Source organism: Phoca vitulina, unplaced genomic scaffold (genome assembly GCF_004348235.1).
Source record: "Phoca vitulina isolate PV1807 unplaced genomic scaffold, GSC_HSeal_1.0 scaffold1, whole genome shotgun sequence".
NCBI classification, from domain to species: domain Eukaryota; kingdom Metazoa; phylum Chordata; class Mammalia; order Carnivora; family Phocidae; genus Phoca; species Phoca vitulina.
In genome coordinates, this window is record NW_022589704.1 from 64657161 (window position 1) to 64678380 (window position 21220).

The 21220-nt window shown below is 34.9% G+C and overlaps 1 protein-coding gene across 2 annotated transcripts in view; it reads left to right on the plus strand.

Annotated features, from left to right (window-relative positions):
- SCN9A (sodium voltage-gated channel alpha subunit 9) overlaps positions 1-21220 on the plus strand; it is a 176744-nt gene that overhangs the window by 114407 nt on the left and 41117 nt on the right. The gene's annotated exons all lie outside the window — the stretch shown is intronic.

Genomic DNA, 21220 nt, shown 5'->3' on the forward strand with positions numbered 1-21220 from the left:
TTGTTAAGAGTCTCTTATGGTTTGTTTCCCTCTCTCTCTTTTATCCACCCCCCTTTGTTCATCTGTTTTGTTTCTTAAATTACACATATTGGTATTTATCTTTGTTTCTTAAATTACACATATGGTATTTATCTTTCTCTGACTGACTTATTTCACTTAGTATAATACACTCTAGCTCCATCTACGTCATTGCAAATGGCAAGATTTCATTGTTTTGATGGCTGAGTAATATTCCATTGTATATATATACCACATCTTCTTTATCCATTCATCTGTCAGTGGAATTTGGGCTCCTTCCATAATTTGGCTATTGTTGATAATGCTGCTATAACCACCCATAAAGTTACTCTGCCACCTATCCCATAAACCCTTCTTAAAAAGCATGAAATTTAGTGTCCTAAAACTGTGTTATCTAAGGATCATTTGATGGCAACATTCTAATATTCTTGATTGTTTTTTTTATATTTATAGTCATAGCTACATGAGAAAAAATGTACACTTTTACTATTTCATTTCTGTGGTTTATTTGGTATAATACATAGGAGCTTGGGGCTGCCTCATAGGTTGTAATAAAGAATATATAAGCTAATTGCTTCAAGTCATTTAGCACCATATTTGAGTTGGTAAGCCTTAAAACAATGCCATCTATTGTGTTTATTATTGAATTCACCATCATTATTATCATCTAAAATAATGGATTTAAAATTGTGGACTTGGAATGTTTGCCCTTGTTCATAAAAAAATTTCCCATGACATATCTCACAGTGTGGGTACATTCAAACCCACTTTACTATACTGGACTTGAGAAATAACTAACGTTCAAGATCTATGGGAAATTTGTTGGGTAACTTAGAGGTAATATTAAGCTGTCTCCAACTGTGAAATCCTATGTATAGTCTTTCTCTTCAGCTGCTTGAGATTTAAATGTTTCTCATTATGACTTGGTTTTGGTTTTGTTTTTCCATTTGAACCACTAAAAAAGTGCAGATTTTCTTTATCAAAAGTACTTCTATTACCCTTCCATGCTAACCTCCCTGCTCTATTCCCCTAATCTTCAGCTCCCACTTGAGTTCCCAAATTTTTGAACTACTTATTTCCTCCTTTTCAACTTTCTAATTTTTTCATGCCTAGGGTATCTTTGAAAGAGTGATTGCCATATTCTTGATGAACCTTGCCCAAAGGGCAAATCTTGATTACCCAATAGAAAGTAATGCCTGATTCAATACATATGGGTTATTTAAGTCTTAAGCACCACCTTGGGATATGTTTAAGAATACAGCCTCTGTAAATAGAACATTTGCCTTGAATTCTAGCTTTGGTATTTACTAACTCTATGGTCTTGAGCAATTTACAAAACCACTCTTTTGTTGTTGTTGTTTTTTAGTTTCTGTATAAGCAAAAGAGAATTGTAATGAAGAGTAAATGATGTAGGTAAATAATCAGATAGGTGTCTTTTGGAAAGTAAGTGCCTGATTAACAGTTATCGGTATGGAACTGAGTGGTCACATAAACACTATAAGTTGTTACTTGCTACAGGTTAAATTCAAGAGAGGTAGCATGATGCAGATCAATGGTTCACAATTTTAGTGTGTAAAAGACACAGGAAACTTGTTCCAAACACCAGATCTGGGTTGTATCCTTTGAACTCTCTGCCTAAGTCTGGAAGCAACTTTAGAGTCCTTATCAGTGGTGTTCCCAGTAGCCACTGTGATGGATTGAGTTGGCATGGGAAATAAACCTAAATTCATCCCTAGCATGTTTGGACCCAGGTTTCTGAGATGGCATTTTCTTTATTCTGGTGCTGAGGATATTTCCCCCTTTGTCTGTTGAATAATCTGCATTTTGAACCTAGGGAAACAACATCTTTAATCTTTGACTCCTCTCCCTCTCCCCGCATCAAAAAAAAAAAAAAAAAAAAAAACAGAAAACCAAAAAACAAACAAAAAAACTTCTCTTTTGTGGCCTAGCATTCTGTTTTCCCATTATATTTGATGGAGACTTTTTCATCTTCTTCTAATATCAGATCTCATATAGGCAAGTGTCCTTGTCCTGATATACACTCCAGAATGAAGTAAAAATATTTTATAATAAAACGCCTTACCAGAAGATGACCAAAAAGATGAGTTTAAAGTGTTAGTAAAATATCTTAAACAGTTCTGAGGAAATAATTGGCAGTAGAACATCAGCATTTCTCTCAAGATAGTTTGTCTCAGAATTGAGAAGGGCATGCTGTTATCTTCCATGGACCCATGAGAATAAGACTTGTCCCTTCTTCTCAGAATGCATTCACTGAACTAATGACCTCTCTCAAAATCAGCCTCCTCCTGAGACGCACTGTGGTCCTCGAAGCATGCAGCAAACATTAGCAACACACTGCACAGATTTTTACCATTAGCAATGAAGTACTTCCTTATTATGAGCCTTAAATGAAGCATGAAATGCACCCATTCATTCAATAAATATTTATTGAGCTCAACTATGCTCCAGGCACTGTGCTAAGAATTGCTGAGGAAAAAAAAAAAATTATTCCACCCCCCTGCAATGATTTAATGTGATTGGCATCTGGCTTAACTAAATTCCCAATTGTAGTGGTTTTTTTTCTAAATTGTGCTAAGTCTCAAAATGTAAAACTAAAAAACTATTTTTTTTTAATGGAGAGCTCTTTCTTAGATGATTAGAGTCACTCTCTTTATTTTCTATCACTACAGATTACTTCCTTCTCTGCTCTAAAGATGAAAAAAAGAAGCAGCTTATAGAATTGTAAAATGGACTTTGGAAGTGTATGCAAATTTCAGAGGAAAACATTAATCCAAATTTATTTCTCCAAATATTTAAAAACAAAACAGCCTGATGTGATTTTAAAGTAGTACAGACTCTTAGAGCTTTCAGAGAAGCTCCTTTATTCACTGTGAATCCAATCCCCAAGTACTTTTTTACTGCTCTTTGACAAATGTATCTACTTATCAAGGCTGCTTAAGTGAATTTGCTCATATTGTATACTCAGCAGAGAGGAAACATTCTGTGTAAACATTTCCTCCTAGAGAGATGCCCCAGTCATTCCTCTTCAAGCCAAAGACAGATACTTAGCTTTACTTAATAATTCTTTAGTGTTTTAAAACATATCAAAGTTGTGATGGAACTAGCCGAGGTCCTCGGAGAAAGGAGGTCAATGAAATATTCAAATTTTACATAATCAAACTACCCTCCTTCAAGAGAACATCATTTAAAACACTGCAAACACATTTATGCAAAATTTCATGTTCCATGAGGAACCAAATTTCAAATAAACCCCTCATTAACTTTGATCATTGTGGGGGGGATTGTAAAAGAATACATTAGAGAACATTTTTTATAAAACATTGCTATTCATTTGTTTAACTCACATTTACTGGGCATCTTCCTTTTAACATATTCCTGCTAGACATTAGGAAGATACATCATTAGTGCACTCATTTCTTCAGTAAATGTAGGGTATAGGTCTTTGTCTTTGGCACTGTCTTAAGTGGTAAAGAGTAAAGCAAGGTTCCTGCCTTTGAGGAGAAACACATAGAGAAACCAGAAATTATAATTAAACATATGAAAAAGAATTAAAACAGAGTTTGGTTTTAAGACAAAATATGCAGACAGGATAGAGGAGAGTATAACTAATCTTAAAAATAAATTGGAATACTTCACAGAGGAAATGGAGGTTTTATGGTGAAAAGATAAATTCTTTCTTCAGAGTAGGTGAGAGACCTTTCGGATAGAGGTAAAAAGCCCAGTGTATGTGGAAACATTCGGATGTAAAGAGGCCAATTAAATACATATGAGGATGGCCTGGTGGGAAGTAGTAGGTGACCCAGGTAGACTGGAGCCAGCTAGCAAACAGCTTGATGTACCATGACAAGAGATTGAAATATGTTTCTTTTATCTAACAGAAAAAAGAAACTTAGGGTCTTGTTTTGTTATACCTTGTTAAAAGCAAACTTGTACTTTTAAAGAAAATTTCTTTGGGGGTGTAATAAAGCCCAGCCCAGAAGAAAGATGAGAAGATGGGAAACTATTGCACTTATCCAAAGGACAGTTGATAAGGGCTCAAGCTAGGGATTGATGGTGGCAGGTGGTGATAAACTCTAAGTTACTTCCAAGTTAATATGTAGTGGCTCAGGGTCTGGATATAGGAGTCCTGAGTTGTAGCAAAGGGTAGATCAGTTTCCCATGGTTGCCATAATAAAGTATCACAGACTTGGTGGCTTTATACACAGAAATTTATTCTCTGACAGTTCTAAACGTCTCAAATGGAAGTCTCGGCAGGTCCATACTTTCTCTGAAGCCTCTAGGGAGCATCCTGCCTTGCTTTTTCCTAGCTTCTGATGGTGGTTGGTTAATCTGTGGTGTTCCTTATCATCACATGGTGTTCTCCCTGTGTGTCTATCTTCTCTTCTTATAAGACAACTACTTATATTGGATTAGGGCCCACCCTAATGACCACATCTGCAAAGACCTTATTTCCAAATAAGGTCATATTCAAGTGTACCGGTTAGGACTTCAACATACTGTTTTGGGAGATACAGATTGACTCATGACAATAGGTTTTATCTTAGATTGGATAAATATCAATGCTATTAAAAAATATGTAGGAGGAGGAGAAAATTTAGAAAGTAGAGTAGATTCAAAGTTTAATTTGGGTATCTTATTTATGAGCTATTTGCTGGATAGCCAAGTGATGCCAAACAGTATATATTTGGAAACATAGGTACCAAGTAAAGAGGAGAAGTCAGAGTTATAGACAGGTTGAGATTTTATGTGTTCACTTGTATTAACCATTGGATATACAGGGAGTCAGCCTGAGGTCAGGTTCCCTGGGAAACCAGCACTGAGAGAGAAATCTGTGTGTAAGAGAGTTACTGGGGACTATTCTCAGGAGCAACACCTAACACCTGTAAGAAGTGAGGGAAACAAGATGATTGGGCACAGGGAGAAATTGACATGCTCTGTAATTTCAGTAGATGCCTCTGCTGATCCTATGGGCATCTCCTATAGGTAGTAGGATGACCCTTTGGAGTAGTCCTCATTGAAGCACAGAGGTCAGGTCTTTGTATGCTCCCACCAATGAGTCATCAGATGCAGGTTCCCTCTCCAACCTTCTAGGGTAGGAGATGTAACCTTGGGTGAGACAGCTCTCTTCCACATGACAATTCCCATGCTGGGACTCAGCTGTGAGCCTTCAGCCCCCAACACTGCTGGTAGCTGGAGGAAGGCGAGGCTTGCCTGAAAGGGGGATTGGCACAGTGCACCACAGCACCAACTGCACTACAAGGACCACACAAAGTAAGAGGACAAGTAAGCAACTCAACACTTGAGAAGAGGACCCAAAAGAAGAAAGCACCAAAGAGACCAAAGAAAAATTGTACACATTTGCCACTTTCCTTTACATTATATAACTCTCCTCCTATGACAATCAGGAAAATGGATATTATTTATCTCTATTTACAGATAACTAAAACACTGAAAGATTAAGAAATGATGCTAATTAGTCACTGATGTTTCTGGGGTCTTCTTAAAATTTGAACCCCAAGGTTTAACTACCATATTACATACCATAGAAAGGCAAGATGTGAGTAAGAATATAATTATTTTCTGTTATGCACCATAATGTTGCAATTAAGGATCAAAATTTCTGGTATTGTACATTTGCTGGTTCATATTTGGCTTCTAATCCTCTTTAATGCTGATGTATTAAGTAATAGTCTACCTCAATAATATAACTAGAACAAAGCACATTCCATAACAGAATAATAAACCAGTCCATTGAGGATGCATTGAGTAAGAGACTCTACCAGGTTGAGGGCATGTGAGAGGAGGTGGTGCTTGAGACAGACGCTGTAGGATGGAGATCATTTCATTGAGTGGATATAGTGGAGAAGGGAATCCCAGGCAGAGGAACAGACATTCATATTGCTTACCTGATTCACTGATTCATTAATCCATCTACCCATTCATCTATTCAGTATTCAGTCTTTCTAATTTTAAAAGCCATTATCTTTGGAGAAAGTTAAATGTGCTTACTTGTTATAAAATGCATTCCTTTTATTGATTTGATAAAAAATTGTTTAAATATTTGTAGTCATCAAGGTTAAATATTTTATGTCTTTTTAGTGTATGGTGGTTTTAATTATGTTGTTATTTGGTCTCTCTTTAGATTTTTTATGAAGTTTTTTCCTCAAACAGGCAGTTATTGCCTTCACCAAGAAGGCAGTTTAGATTTCTTTTTATCATTGCTTTCAGAAAATACAATAAACTCTTCCAGAATTGCATTTGGTTTGGCAAGATTTAGGGATTAGTTACAATTATACAATCGTATAATTATAATTATACTATACCTTAATTATACAGTTAAGCTGGGTTTGATCCTATTTTTATGCATAGATTCTTAAAAACACAAAACAAAACAAAACAAAAAAGACTCTGTACAATTTTTTTCCTCTTTTTTTAAATTATGTTATGTTAATCACCATACATTACATCATTAGTTTTTGATGTAGTGTTCCATGATTCATAGTTTGCGTATAACACCCAGTGCTCCATTCAGTACCTGCCCTCTTTAATACCCATCACCAGGCTAGCCCATCCCCCCACCCCTCCTACAAACTGAGGGTTCTAGAGACTCTATAGAATTTTACTTAACCATTTCTTTTTTGCAGATTGGTTTCAAACTATTTGAAAACTCTTTCATCTTTACTAGATTTGTTTATGTGTCTAAAAACAATGAAATTTTGGTCTGACATTTGAATCAGTGTTTCTTATTCTTTATATTTTGAATTTGGAAACATTTTTCCTTCAGTGCTATTTGAAATGTCAAAATTAAATAAATATGATAATTAAAAGTAAATCAAGAAATTCTAATTTTAGAATATACTTTTTAAAAACTACACACTCCTACTCTCACCCACTCTAGTATTGAGAATCACTTATTTTTAAATGGTTGTTATAAAGAGCAAACAGAATGCAAAAGATTGCCTTAGCACATTATAGTATTTAAATTCACTCCCTAAATAAAAGAATTATATAACTGTTGAGTTGATTGTTTTAAAATCTGTGTTGAATGATATTCAGTCTTATTACTGTGTTTCAAAGATACTGCTTTGCATTAACCATATAGCATGTATTTTCGAACATATAACTAATTTTTACTTACAGGTGTGTGACTTTAAACATTTTAAATCAGTTGACTAAACTGTTTCATCATTCTACATTTCTAAACTTCGGTACCTAACCTTCTTACTTCTCACAGGGGTAAAACCAAACTGGATCAATCAAGGATGCAGCTCTGTGCTTTTAACCAGACAGAGACATATGTGGCCACTTTTATACAGGTTATCTAAAAAAAATCATACATATATGATATTTTTTTCAGTGTCATGCATGCTGTTCAGCTACAAAATGTTTCTGCCTGACCCATTGCAAGAAAGTAGAAACATACACAATTGCTCTATAGATGAATTGGCATCATAGCATGTCACGGGGGCAATTCCATCATTTTTTGTGATTCTCTTAATGACTTCCTTGATATATATCTCTCATATCCTTAGGTGATTTCAAGTGCATGATCTATAGATTTTTATTGGATGGATTATAAAAGTAAGATATAGAATGTAACAGAAGTCATTGAAGCAATATTTAATTTGAAAACCTCTAGCAACTTCCTTTCCTAATCTAATCCAATCCAATCTATTGTATGTCACATTAAATTGTCACATTTATTGCTTTAAGAGTAGAACTTTAATGTTTTCATCATAACAACAACAATAAATGGTAATTATGTGTGGGAAGGATGTGGTAAATATATATATGTATATGTATATATATACACACATATATATATAAACACACAATATATACATGTATCAAATCATGACTTTGTATACCTTAAACTTACACAATGTTATATGTCAATTATATCTCAGTAAAGCTGGACAAAATAGTCACATTTAAATTTAGTAAATTAAAACTCTATTGAGAAATGATTTTTGTGGGAAAATATTTTAGCCATAAACATAAAATCTCAGAACATAAAAGTACTAGACCTGTATTTACAGAAATTGAGACTCATACAAATAAGCTGTGTTCTGGGTACACAGAGTCAAAGTACCCAGCTTCTAGGCTAAACTTTGAATATATTTTTCAATGATTTTAAGCACAGTGGTAACTAGGGCTTTATTTCTTTAATCAATTCAGTAACTAACATTTGATTTTATTTGATCATATATAAAATGCATCAATTAAAATTTATAGGCTCAGCCTATGAATGAATGAGTTATAAGTGCTTGAAATGCTTAATTTGATTCCAAAAGCAATATTATCCACTGATGAGAATGTTTCTTATTATGGTTATATCTCATAAGGACGCATATAGCATCAAGAAGGTAAGAGGTTTAAATGGAACATATTATGAAGTGAACACTAAACCTTTCAATAAGACATAAAACACTTTTTATAAAATTGGAAACTAATATGGTTTGCCTTATCTAGTATTTCTAACAAGTATAAAAGAAAATATGCCACTCAGATATATTTTGTCTTAATTTTAGTATAGCTTGTTGAATGGATGAACTCTAATGAATAATTTCCTGTGAAGAGAAAATCCATGTTAATAAGAATCTTGCCTTTTTTCTTATAATCTAGTTCATATTTTGAATTGCTCTGTCATTGTTGGGATGTCTGTATTGTTGTTTTCCATTATGCAATGTTGAAAGCAAAACTTTATCTTGAAAATGATATGCTCTAGTGATGATGATGCAAACAGTTTCCAATTAAAAAAAAAGCAAACAAACTAATATTGTTCTAGTTTACTTGAAGTTAATTTTAAAAGTGCTCCTAAGTAAGAGACATACTTTTCTATTTCAGATGGGTGGTGACTCAGAGGCAATATTCTCTTGTAAAAAAATTTTGTTTCAGAATAGAGTAAATTTCCTCCCCTTAGAATCTACATAAAGATGCATACATACATGATAGTATGTATACATGTATAGGTGAAACACACAATTTTTGAGAAAACAGTTTCCAGAAATGTGTGTGTGTATGTGTGTGTGTTTAATTCCTGAATTATTATTACTATATAAATTTTTTACCAAACTGTTAGAAAACATGAGGTGCATGTTAACAAATGGTCATTCTCCTGAAACCAAAAAGCTCTGGATATTTCATTTGTGAAGACTTGAAATATAATCTTTTTCTTTGGCAGAAGCTGCCTACATAAAGGTTAGGAAAGATATATTTTATCTGTGCCAGATTTTATTTTACATTGTATTTTCAATATTAGAAAGCCATGTGTTTAAAAAAACTGGTAATTGTTCCATTCATTGGAATTTGTCTTTCCTTGCCCTTCCTCATTAGGAGTGGTTCTAGGGGATAACATAAATGTACAAGTAGTTTATTTTTTGTTTGTTATTATTTTTTTAATTATAAATAATGAATGAGCTTGAGACTTAGAGTCTACGCTTTTACCTCACATTTTGCTGTCCTGTTTGCCTATGTGGGTAAGTAAGGATTGGAATTTTCTAGCAGGCTTCAGTAGTAGAACTGTTTAAATGTTTGTTTTTAAGTTTTTAAGATGTTCTTTTTTTTTTTAATTTAAATTCAGTTAGCCAACATATAGTACATCATTAATTTTTGATATAATGTTCAATGATTCATTAGTTGCATATAACACCCAGTGCTCATCACATCACAACCCCTTCTTAATGCCCACCACCCAACTACCCCATTCCCGCACCCACCTCCCTATCTGCAACCCTCAGTTTGTTTCCCCCCCAGAGCCAAGAGTCTCTCATGGTTTGTCTCCCTCTCTGATTTCTTCCCATTCAGGTTTCCCTCCCTTCCCCTATTGTCCTCTGTAAGATATTCTTTCTGATATGACCCACTGTATTCCAGCTACTTAAGTATCTATTCTCAGCAGATAGTTCTGTGTTAGTGCACAGAGACCTTCAATACCGCTGGTTGATCACATAGCAAGGCCTTATTGGTGAGTTCCACTAGCCTTGTGGAGGTCCAAGAGGACACTGTAGGATCTGGCTGAGAAATCTGTAACCAGTCCAATCTTGTTAGGTGGCCAAAATCTGTTTGTTTGCTTTTATATGCAAGATCTTAACCTTTTAGGCATGTAACTTGTCATGTTATTGGATAGGAAGTGCCCTACGTAGAAGTTTCTGGGAAAACTAAGAACGTTCAGTGAAATCATTTGCTTTATTTTGAATTTCCGTGGTGGTGCCTGAGATTTGACCTCATTATTTCTGCATCATCTAATGCTATATCCCGTGTAGACCCTTCGATGGAAGTGTTCAGTGGATTTCCTGCTGAACAAGCAGCTGTTCTCTAAAAGCCCACACAGTTTCTCTAGCAGTCATAAAGAACACTAGGAAAGGGAAACTTCCATCTTCTTGCCTTTTCTTTGAAAAAGTGCTGGGACTTTAGTTGCCCATAATTATGTGAGCCAAGAGTTTATTGTAACTGGTAATTACACTAAAGTTTTCTCATAATTTAAATGGAAGTAAAATGAAAATCTAGATAACAAAAGGAAAATACTATTGAATTTTCCAGGTTATCTTTAGTAGTTTTTAACTGGCATTACCATTTAAAAAGAATCTTGAGAGAGACCAGAACTTCAGAGAGATCAGAAAAGGATTAGAAGGACTTGAGGGGCCCAGAATGCTAAATCATGTAAAGAAACTAAGTATCAATACTCTTAAGATGAAAAACACAAATGGTAATACCATAGGTAGTCTCCAATTTTAAAAAAGCTGTAGGAAGATAATATTTTCATTTCTCCAGAAGGCAAAAAGGACCCTAACAATTGCAAGGGAGAGGAAAGCATATTTTGGTTCCAGATCAGAAAAAAATATTTAAAGTTGAAGTTATCCCATTACAGAAGGGTAACTTGGAAAACATTGGCCTTTTACACAAAGCATAGTAGCTATTTGTGGAATTCTCTAAAGCTCCTTTGATCCTTTATTATGAACTTTACCATTTTACTCCTTTAATGATTTAGAGCCCTCATTATGAATATCACTTGTAAAATTAGACTGTAAAATTAAAAGATGGGTGATATTGATTTGAAACTAATAAAAAAATTCTTAAACTTAACGACATACAGTAGAGCTTAGTTTATCAGTAATGTCTCCCGTAATTTTTCTGTCCATATATGCCCATCCCTTCCCTTTGATTTGCTTCTCTCAACTTCTTGCTGTCCTCTGTGTTTCTTTGTTTTGATGCTCAGGTGAAATAACTATTCTAGGCTCTGCTCCTCAAAGGATATGTTTTGTTGTATGTAGCAAGCACTATTATAGTATATACTTTAAATATAACATCTTTGGAATGTTTTCAACACCAAACATCCTCTTTGAATAAGGTGTTTTCTACAATGCTACTATAGGTTTGATTTTTTTTTGGCTTTTGAGTGCCAGATTATCAAATTATTAGACAATCGTACTTCATACTTCTTGAAATAAGAAATGACCAACTAGCATTAACTGCCATCCATACTAGAATGAACTAGCCTTATGATGTAAATGCCTATTTCAGGATATGTCAGTAATAAATTTGTAAGTTACCAGCTTAGCACAGTTTCTCATATGACACCTATATTTAACAGTCTCTACTCATATTCATTGTTGTAGAAAACACACCTTCTAGGCAATCAAAAGAACCATGAAGAGTAAAAAAAAAAACGTTTAATTTGATCATATTTTTTAATGTTACAAGTTTTTATTTAAATTCTAGTTAGTTAACATATAGTGTAATATTAGTTTCAGCAGTTGAATTTAGTGATTCATCACTTACATGTAAAACCCAGTGCTCACCACAAGTGCCCTCCTTAATCCGCATCATCCATTTAGCCCATGCCCACCTCCCCTCTAGCAACCCTCAGTTTGTTCTCTATAGTTCTCTTATGGTTTGCCTCCCTCTCTCTTCTTTTTTTAACTCACTGCTATGTTCATCTATTTTGTTTCTTAAATTCAACATATGAGTGAAATCATATGGTATTTGTCTTTCTTTGACTTATAATGCTTAGCATAATATACTAGCTCCAACCACGTCATTGCAAATGGCAAGATTTCATTCTTTTTATGGCTGAGTAATATTCCATTGTATATATACACATCTTCTTTATCCATTCATCAGTCAGTGGATATTCGGGCTCTTTCCATAATTTGGCTATTGTTGATAATGCTGTTATAAACATCAGGTTGCATGAGTCCCTTTGAATCAGTATTTTTGTACCCTTTGGGTAAATACACAGTAGTACAATTGCTGGGTCATACAGTAGTTTGATTTTTAAGTTTCTGAGGAACCTCCATACTGTTTTCCAGGTTAGCTGCACCAGTTTGCATTCCCACCGACATCATAGGAGGGTTCCCCCTTCACCAAATGCTTGCCAACATCTGCTGTTTTCTGTGTTGTTAATTTTAGCCATTCTAACAGGTTGAGGTGATATCTCACTGTAGTTTTGATTTGTATTGTCCTGATGATGAGTGATGAGCTTCTTTCTGTGTGTCTGTTAGCCATCTAGACACCTTCTTTGGAAAAACATCTATTCATATCTTCTGCCCATTTCTTAACTGGATTATTTGTTTTTTGGGGGGTGTCAAGTTTGATAAGTTCTTTATAGATTTTGGATACTAACCCTTTATCAGATAAAGTCCCAATAGTTCATTTTTGCTTTTGTTTCCCTTGTTTCTAGAGAAGTGTCTAGTAAGAAGTTGCTATGGCTGAAGTCAAAGAGGTTCCTGCCTGTGTTCTCAATGATTTTGATGGTTTCCTGTCTCACATTTAGGTCTTTCATCCATTTTGAATTTATTTTTGTATATGGTTTAAGAAAGTGGTCCAGTTTCATTCTTCTGCATATTGCTGTCCAGACCAAATTCCAAAACCATTTGTTGAAGAGATTTTTTCCATTGGATATCCTTTCCTGCTTTGTCAAAGATTAGTTGACCATATAGTTGTGGGTCCATTTCGGGGTTTTCTCTTCTCTTCCATTGATCTATATGTCTGTTTCTGTGCCAGTACCATACTGTCTTGAAATATATCTTTAAGTCCAGAATTGTGATGCCTCCAGCTTTGCTTTTCTTTTTCAAGATTGCTTTGGCTATTTGGGATCTTTTATGGTTCCATACAAATTTTAGGATTGTTTGCTCTAGCTCTGTGAAAAATGCTGGTGGTATTTTGATGGGGATTGCATTAAATGTGTAGATTGCTTTGGGTAGTATAGACATTTTAATGTTTGTTCTTCCAATCCATGAGCATGGAATGTTTTCCATTTGGTTGTGTCATCTTCAATTTTTTTCATCAGTGTTCTATAGTTTTCAGGGTACAGATCTTTTACCTCTTTGGTTAGGTTTATTCTGAGATAGCGTATGGTTTTTGTGCAATTGTAAATGGGATCGCTTCTTTGATTTCTCTTTTTGCTGCTCCATTATTGGAGTAGAGAAATATAACAGCTTTCTGTACATTGATTTTGTATCCTGCAACTTTACTGAATTTGTATATCAGTTCTAGAAACTTTTTGGTGGAGTCTTTTGGGTTTTGTACAGAGTATCATGTCATCTACGAATAGTGAAAGTTTGACTTCTTCCTTGCCAGTTTGGATGCCTGTTACTTCTTTTTGTTGTCTGATTGCTAGGGCTAGGACTTCCAGAACTATGTTAAATAACAATGGTTAGAGTGGACATCCCTGTCTTCTTCTTGACTATAGCTCTGTTTTTCCCCATGAGGATGATATTACCTGTGGGTCTATATATGGCCTTTATGATATTGAGGTATGTTCCCTCTATCCCTACTCTGTTGAGTATTTTTATCAAATGCTTTTTCTGCCTCTGTTGAGAAGATTATATGGTTTTTATCCTCTTTTATTAATGTGGTGTATCACATTGATTGATTTGCAAATATTGAATCATCCTTGCAGCCCAGGAATAAATCCTACCTGATTGTGTGAATGATTCTTTTAATGTAATGTTGGATTCGATTTGCTAGTATCTTGTTGAGAATTTTTGCATTCATATTCATCAGGGATATTGGCCTGTAATTCTCCTTTTTAGTGGGCTCTTTGTCTGGTTTTGGAATCAAAGTAATGCTGGCCTTGTAGAATGAGTTCAGATGTTTTCCTTCCATTTCTACTTTTTGGAACAGTTTGAGAAGAATAGGTATTAACTCTTCTTTAAATGTCTGGTAGAATTCCCCTGGGAAGCCATCTGGCCCTGAACTTTTGTTTGGAGATTTTTGATTATTGATTCGATTTCTTTGGTGGTTATCAGACTGTTCAAATTTTCTATTTCTTTCTGTTTCAGTTTTCACAGTTTATTTTTCTAGGAATTCATCCATTTCTTCCAGATTGCCCAATTTGTTGACATACAATTTTTCATAATATTCTCTTATAATTAATTGTATGTATTTCTGTGGTGTTGGTTGTAATCTCTCCTCTCTCATTTGTGGTTTTATTTATTTGCGTCCTTTCTCTTTTCTTTTTGATAGTCTGGCTAGGGGTTCATCAATTTTATTAATTCTTTCAAAGAACCAGCTCCCAGTTTCATTGATCTGTTCTTCTGGGGTTTTTTTTTGTTTGTTTGTTTCTATTTCACTTATTTCTGCTCTAATCTTTATTATTTCCCTTCTGCTGGCTTTAGGTTTTATTTGCTGTTCCTTTTCTAGCTCCTTTAGGATAAGGTTAGGTTGTGCATAGGAGACTTTTCTTGCTTCTTGAGTTAGGCCTGTATTGCTATATACTTTCCTATTATGACTGCCTTGGCTGCATCCCAAAGATTTTGGAATGTCATGTTGTCATTTTCATTTGCTTCCATGTATTTTTAAATTTCTTCTTTAATTTCCTGGTTAACCCATTCATTCTTTAATAAGATGTTTTTTAACCTCCGTGTATTTGTGGTCTTTCCAAATTTTTTCTTGTGGTTGACTTCAAGTTTCATAGCACTGTGGTCTGAAAATATGCATGGTATGATCTCAGTCTTTTCATACTTATTGAGGCCTGATTTGTGACCTAGTATATGATCTGTTCTGGAGAATGTTCCGTGTGCACTCGAAAAGAATGTGTATTCTGCTTTAGGATGAAATATTCTGAATATATCTCTTAAGTCCATCTGGTCCAGTGTGTCATTCAAAGCTAATGTTTCCTTGTTGATTTCTGCTTAGATGATCTGTCCATTGCTGCGAGTGGGGTATTAAAGTCCCCTACTATTATTGTATTGCTATCAATGAGTTTCTTTATGTTTGTTATTGTTTTATATATTTGAGTGCTCCCAAGTTGGGGGCATAAATATTTACAATTGTTAGATCCTCTTGTTGGATAGACCCCTTTATTATGATATAGTTCCCTTCTTCATCTGTTGTTACAGTCTTTGGTTTAAAATCTAGTTTGTCTGATATATGTATGGCTACTTGACATTCTTTTGACATTCATTAGCATAATAAGTGGTTCTCCATCCCCTCACTTTCAATCTGCAGGTGTCTTTAGGTCTAAAATGGGTCTCTTATAGGCAGCATATAGATGGGTCTTGTTTTCTTTTCTTTTTTTTTTTATCCATTCTGATACCCTGTGACTTTTGATTCGAGCATTTAGTCCATTTATACTCAGAATCATTATAGGTATATGTGAATTTAGTACCATTGTATTATCTGTTAGGTTGTTGTTTCTTGAGATTTTCTCTATTCCTTTCTAGTCTTTGTCAATTTTGGTCTTTCCCACTCAAAGGGTCCCCTTTAATATTTCTTTTAGGGCTGGTTTAGTGATCACAAACTCCTTTAGTTTTTGTTTGTCTGGGAAACTCTTTATCTCTCCTTCTGTTCTGAATGATAGCCTTGCTGGATAAAGTATTCTTGGCTACATATTTTTCCCATTCAGCACATTGAATCTATCATGATACTCTCTTCTGGCCTGTCAAGTTTCTGTAGTTAGGTCTGCTGCTAACCTTATTTGTCTTCCCTTAAAAGTTAGGGATTTCATTTCCATTGCTGCTTTAGGATTTTTTCCTTATCTCTGTATTTTGCAAATTTTACTGTGATATGTCTTGGTGTTGGCCTGCTTTTGTTGATTTTGATGGGAGTTCTCTGGGCCTTCCGCATTTGACGTCTGTTTCCTTCCCCAGATTAGGGAAGTTTTCAGCTACAATTTGCTCAAATATACCTTCTCCCTTTTTCCCCATCTTCTTCATCTGGGACTCCTATGATGTGAATGTTATTATACTTTATGGAGTCACTGAGTTCCCTAAGTCTACATTCATGATCCAATATTTGTCTTTCCCTCTTATTTTAAACTGCATTATTTTCAATAATTTTATTTTCTGTATCACTTATTTGTTCCTCTGCTTCTTCCATCCTTGTAATCCTTACATCCAGTTAGTTTGCATCTCCATTATAGCATTTTTTAAAATTTTGGCCTGACTAGTTTTTAGGTCTTTTATCTCTGCACAAAGGGACTCCCTGATGTCTTCTATGCTTTTCTCAAGCCCAGCTAGTATCCTTATGATTGTTGTTTTAAAATCTGTGTCTGTCTTCTTCTGTGTATTAGTAAAGCTTCTTATGTTTCCTGCTCCTGAGAGTAATGGCTTTATGAAAAAGAGATCATATACTGTCCAGGGTCTGGCACTTTAGGAAGTGTTTCTGTTGTATGCTGTGTGCACTCTGCTGCTCTGTTTTGGCTGTTCTTTCCCTCAGGTCAGTCTTCTGCAGAGTTACTTCCTGCCTGCAGTGGGATGTGTTTGGATCTTGTCCAGTGTGTGGTGAGTTTTAAATTGGTGTGCTCTGGTCTGCTTGTTAAAAGAGGCCAGATCCTCTTTCCAATAGAGCCAAAGCTCTGCAGCACTTTATGGTCAGTAGACTTGGTGCATGCAGGGATTTGTGCTGGTCTTCTGGGAGAGGGGCTCACTGCTCTGGTTCTCAGGCACACTTAACCCTAGTAAAGAGGCACCTGCAGAGCACAGGGGGGCAGGGGTTGATGTAAGTGGTTCAGGCCTCCACTGTTGGTGTTGTTATGCTCTCTAAAAGTGCATGCTGATGGGCAGGGGCGAAAAATGGCTCATCCTGCACAGGGCATTCCTGCCCACCGCTGTCTAGGAAGCCCTCACAGAAGAGTGAACAATCTCCCCTCATGTGTCCTAGGCTTCCCTCAGATCCCTGGCTTCACCCTGTTTGTATCCATGCTGCCTTTCCTCCCAGCAATGCAGTGCACCTGTGTTTTATCTAAGACACATTGGCTGAGTTTCAAAACTCCAAACTTAAGGGACCTGGTGTAGCACAGACCTGAGCTGGTCCTCTGGGGGAAGGGTCTCACTGTGCTGGGGCTGGTGCCAGTTTGTCTCAGAAGGGCGGTCACACTAACACACAGGAGACTGGAGTTTAGTGTAAAGCACAGCAAAAACCCAGCCTCCAGGTTAGCTCCCCTCAGCAGGTGTCTCTGCCCCTATGCTAAGGAATGGGAGCACAATGACATCCACCGGCTCTTTTTTCCCCTGAGAGGTCATGCTCCCTTTCCCAGATGCACACCAAGAAGGGGAAACTGTCTCTTCCAGTGCATCCCAGGGGATCCTCTAATCATGACATGTGCTCCCGGGCTCCTGTCCTTCTTCTCCACAGGAGCACTGCTGTGCCCACCAGACTCCACACCGACCACAGTGCAGACTTCTAAAACTCTGGTTTTTGAGCTCCAGTGGTTGTAAAATCTCACGACAATCAACCCTTCTTGTTTTCCCAGTCACAGGTTTTGGGGTAGTGTTTTTCTTGTGCAGTCCCCTGTGCACTGCTCTCTCTCTCCCTCTGTTTTTCTGCCCGCTCTCTGTGATCAAGGCTCCCTCCCCTCTGCAGCACCTGTGATCCTTCTCTCCCCAAATCACATCTCCACACCTCCTACCTTCCACGTTGTGGTCTCCTCTCTCCCTCTAGTTGTGCAGTTTGTTCTCCCAGTCCTCATATCAATTTCCTGGGTGTTCAGAATGATTTGCTATTTATCTAGCTGTGTTCAAGGGACAAGGCAAACAGAAGGTCCTACTACTCCACCATCTTAACCTGATCGTATATTCAGTAGTTGAAAGGGGCTTCTTAGATAGCTATCATTTATAATCAAGATTAGAATGTTTCAAAACTACTTCAGTGTTTTATGGATACACATTAAAGAATATGGAAAGATATATATATATGTATGTGTGTGTGTGTGTGTATACATATACATACATACTGTGTATATAGTAGGTACCTCAAGGTGATAGAATTAGGGAGTGAGTGGAAAGGACTTTTGTTTTTTACCATATATTATTTATACATTTAAAATTTTTGAATCAAGTGTATAGATTTTGCCTAAAAGAAACAAAGACAAAATTTTAGAAAGTACCTACAGGCAATACCATATTATTCAATAAAAAAGCAGGAATGCTGTCTATGGCATATTCTTATTCCTAATGCTAATGAGTTTAGGTCTATGATCCTATGTTTACAGCCTATATAAGGTTAAAAAAAAATTAGGCTGTCAAAGGTAAAAAAAAAAATCTTTGCTGCCATGTAATAGACAAAAAGTATATTTCACTTTTCATTAAAAATAAAATCCATGCAAAAATTACAAAATAGCATATTTGTAATATTGAAAGGGAAATTTTTTACACTAAAGTATTTATTTCACTGGTCTTAGTGTACTCTAATAATTCTTCAATTTTCAATGTTACAAGAAAGGAAACTAAATTACAAATGATTGAGTTTATAGATATGACAATAATCATATAATTTATTTTGTAAAATGATTCTAATGATTGACATGATCTTCTCTGGGTACTAAGCAAGAAAATAAGAAAATTCAATAGTTAAATATAGCAACACCTGCTATGAGAATAAAATGCATTTCCCTTTAAGAGAAAGTTTTTATTATAGATGTTAGCCTTTCTACTTAAAAGCATCCTTTTGGACCCTGTTAAAGAAACTTCCACTTTAGTAAATATTAAATTTAAAGGATGAATAGATTAGAACCGAACTGTCTACATCACTAGGGCATGCACATAAATGTTTAATGTTACATACAGTCCTAAAATAGCTACTTTGTGAATACTTCATGCATCCCCAGGAAAACACAGAATTCCTAAAAACATTTTAACTTGAATTTCTAAAAAGCCATAGCAATTTGGCTTATGATACAAACTATAGTTCATATTAAATATTTTGATAATGTCTGTTCTCATGAGGAATTATCTTGAATAACTGTCATTTATGATATAAAATTTGAGCCAAACTCTGAATTTACTTGACAAAAAATTGCCATAAAAGCTATGAAAATAAAAGGTTTCAGAAATGACAAAATATACTTTATATAATCATCTTAATTTTATTTGCTTACAAATTAACTCGGCATATCTTCTTTGTTAATGCTCAGTGAGAAAACCAAATACTGAGGTTGAAGATGTTTTCATTAATTTAGACTGAGTAGGCATTCTGCAAATTAGAATCATTTTATTTAAAAATTGTTACCACCTTAGAGGAAACCATGAGAACTATTTGCTAGTTGTCAGTATTTTGGCTACTAGCAGGAAAGTGCTTTGCATTCTTTCTCTCAGCTGTTTCTCCCACTGCTTTGCCTCAAAATCCAGGGCAATAACCCATTTTTCACATTTGAAGGTCTTGGTCTCATCGCCACAGAATCATAGTACGTTGTCTTTCAGTTCCCTGGTGACAGTCCACATGCAGCTAAGAAGTCAAGAACTGAGGGCATCAAATAACTGTAGTCTTTTAAAAGATAACATACTCAAAATTAGTTTTTGTGGTAATTGGCACAGTAGGGCCTATTAGTAATTATACATTTCCCCATTGTTTCTTGGAGTAATGTATATTTTAAAACCTTAAATATATTCAGTCTTATAATTAATTTCATTTTCTTTATTTTCAAGTCATTTTAGATGAATTCAATCAAATGACATTTCATAGGGATACTGTTCATAACTGATACTATTATAAAACTCTTTGACCTGGTGGGAATAATGCCCCGATGTCAATAAATTATGAGTATTAGAGTATTCATAATTCTTTACTCTCATTATAAAGAACTTTGCTTACATCATTCCTTACGTACAATAATGTATCAATGCCTTTTTTTTTACTGATGTTGAATAATGTGTGATAATAATAGCACTGAGAATGTGGTACCCATAAAGAACACTTTTAGCTTCCCAGTAAATCTCTAAAAATTAATATTTCAGATTAGGCCTATGATATTAATGCAAATTAATAGATTAAGGAATCAATTTAATGGAAATGAGTATTTCCTTACTTTTAGCACTTGTATTTGTGGAACTATTCTAAAAAAATAGTAAAGCTGTAATCTTAATAAGGGAAGCATGTGCTGTAATAACTACTAGTTTCAATATTCACATGTCGTTTAGCAAATGAGAATGAAAAATGAACTCTTCCATTGATGTGCTGCTCTACCCCTTATAAAGCAATATTAGGAAAAATTGACAGAGTTTTGCTACAATTGCTGTATGTATTTTTTCTAAAAATTTCTGTGTATGTGTATGTTTGTAAACATCATGTTTGATCATAAATTTCTGGGCGGGAAAAGCTTGTGTTATGATCAATTATATGATCATAATGACAATGAATTCATTCCTGTCTTGTGAGTCTGCCATGTTTAATTTCATTGAATCTTTGTTTCAGAGTTTGCATGTGGTACTCACTTTGGTAGCCACTGTTTTTTGACAGTATAAATAATACTTTATGATCTTTTCAAGTATATCCTGAAATTTTATACTAAAATGGGTGGTATTGGATGAAATAATTACTATGGTCTTCGGCATTTTGATTCCAATATAATATCTGACTTTTTTTGTCTTGATCAAAAACCTTCTATCTATATCATCCTGGTTCATATTCTTAAATCCAAGAGATAATAGAACAAATAAGTTTGGATTTCATTTTACACTAATTTCTTTCTTTTTTTTTTTAATTTTAAGTATCAACAAGCTTTTCTGCCAACTGTCAGATATGATCTTTCAAGTATTTCAGGCATTGGCAGTTTGGCACTTGTATTATTTCTACTAGGGTCTTGGTTATCTGAATATAATAATTATTGGTGTACACAAATTTATATTAAACATAAAACAATAAAAATGTGGCCAATACTGTGCAAATATTATACTTTACAAAAAATACCTTATGCTAATTCTGTCTAAATACTTACTTGTTAGCATACTAAAAATAATAAAAT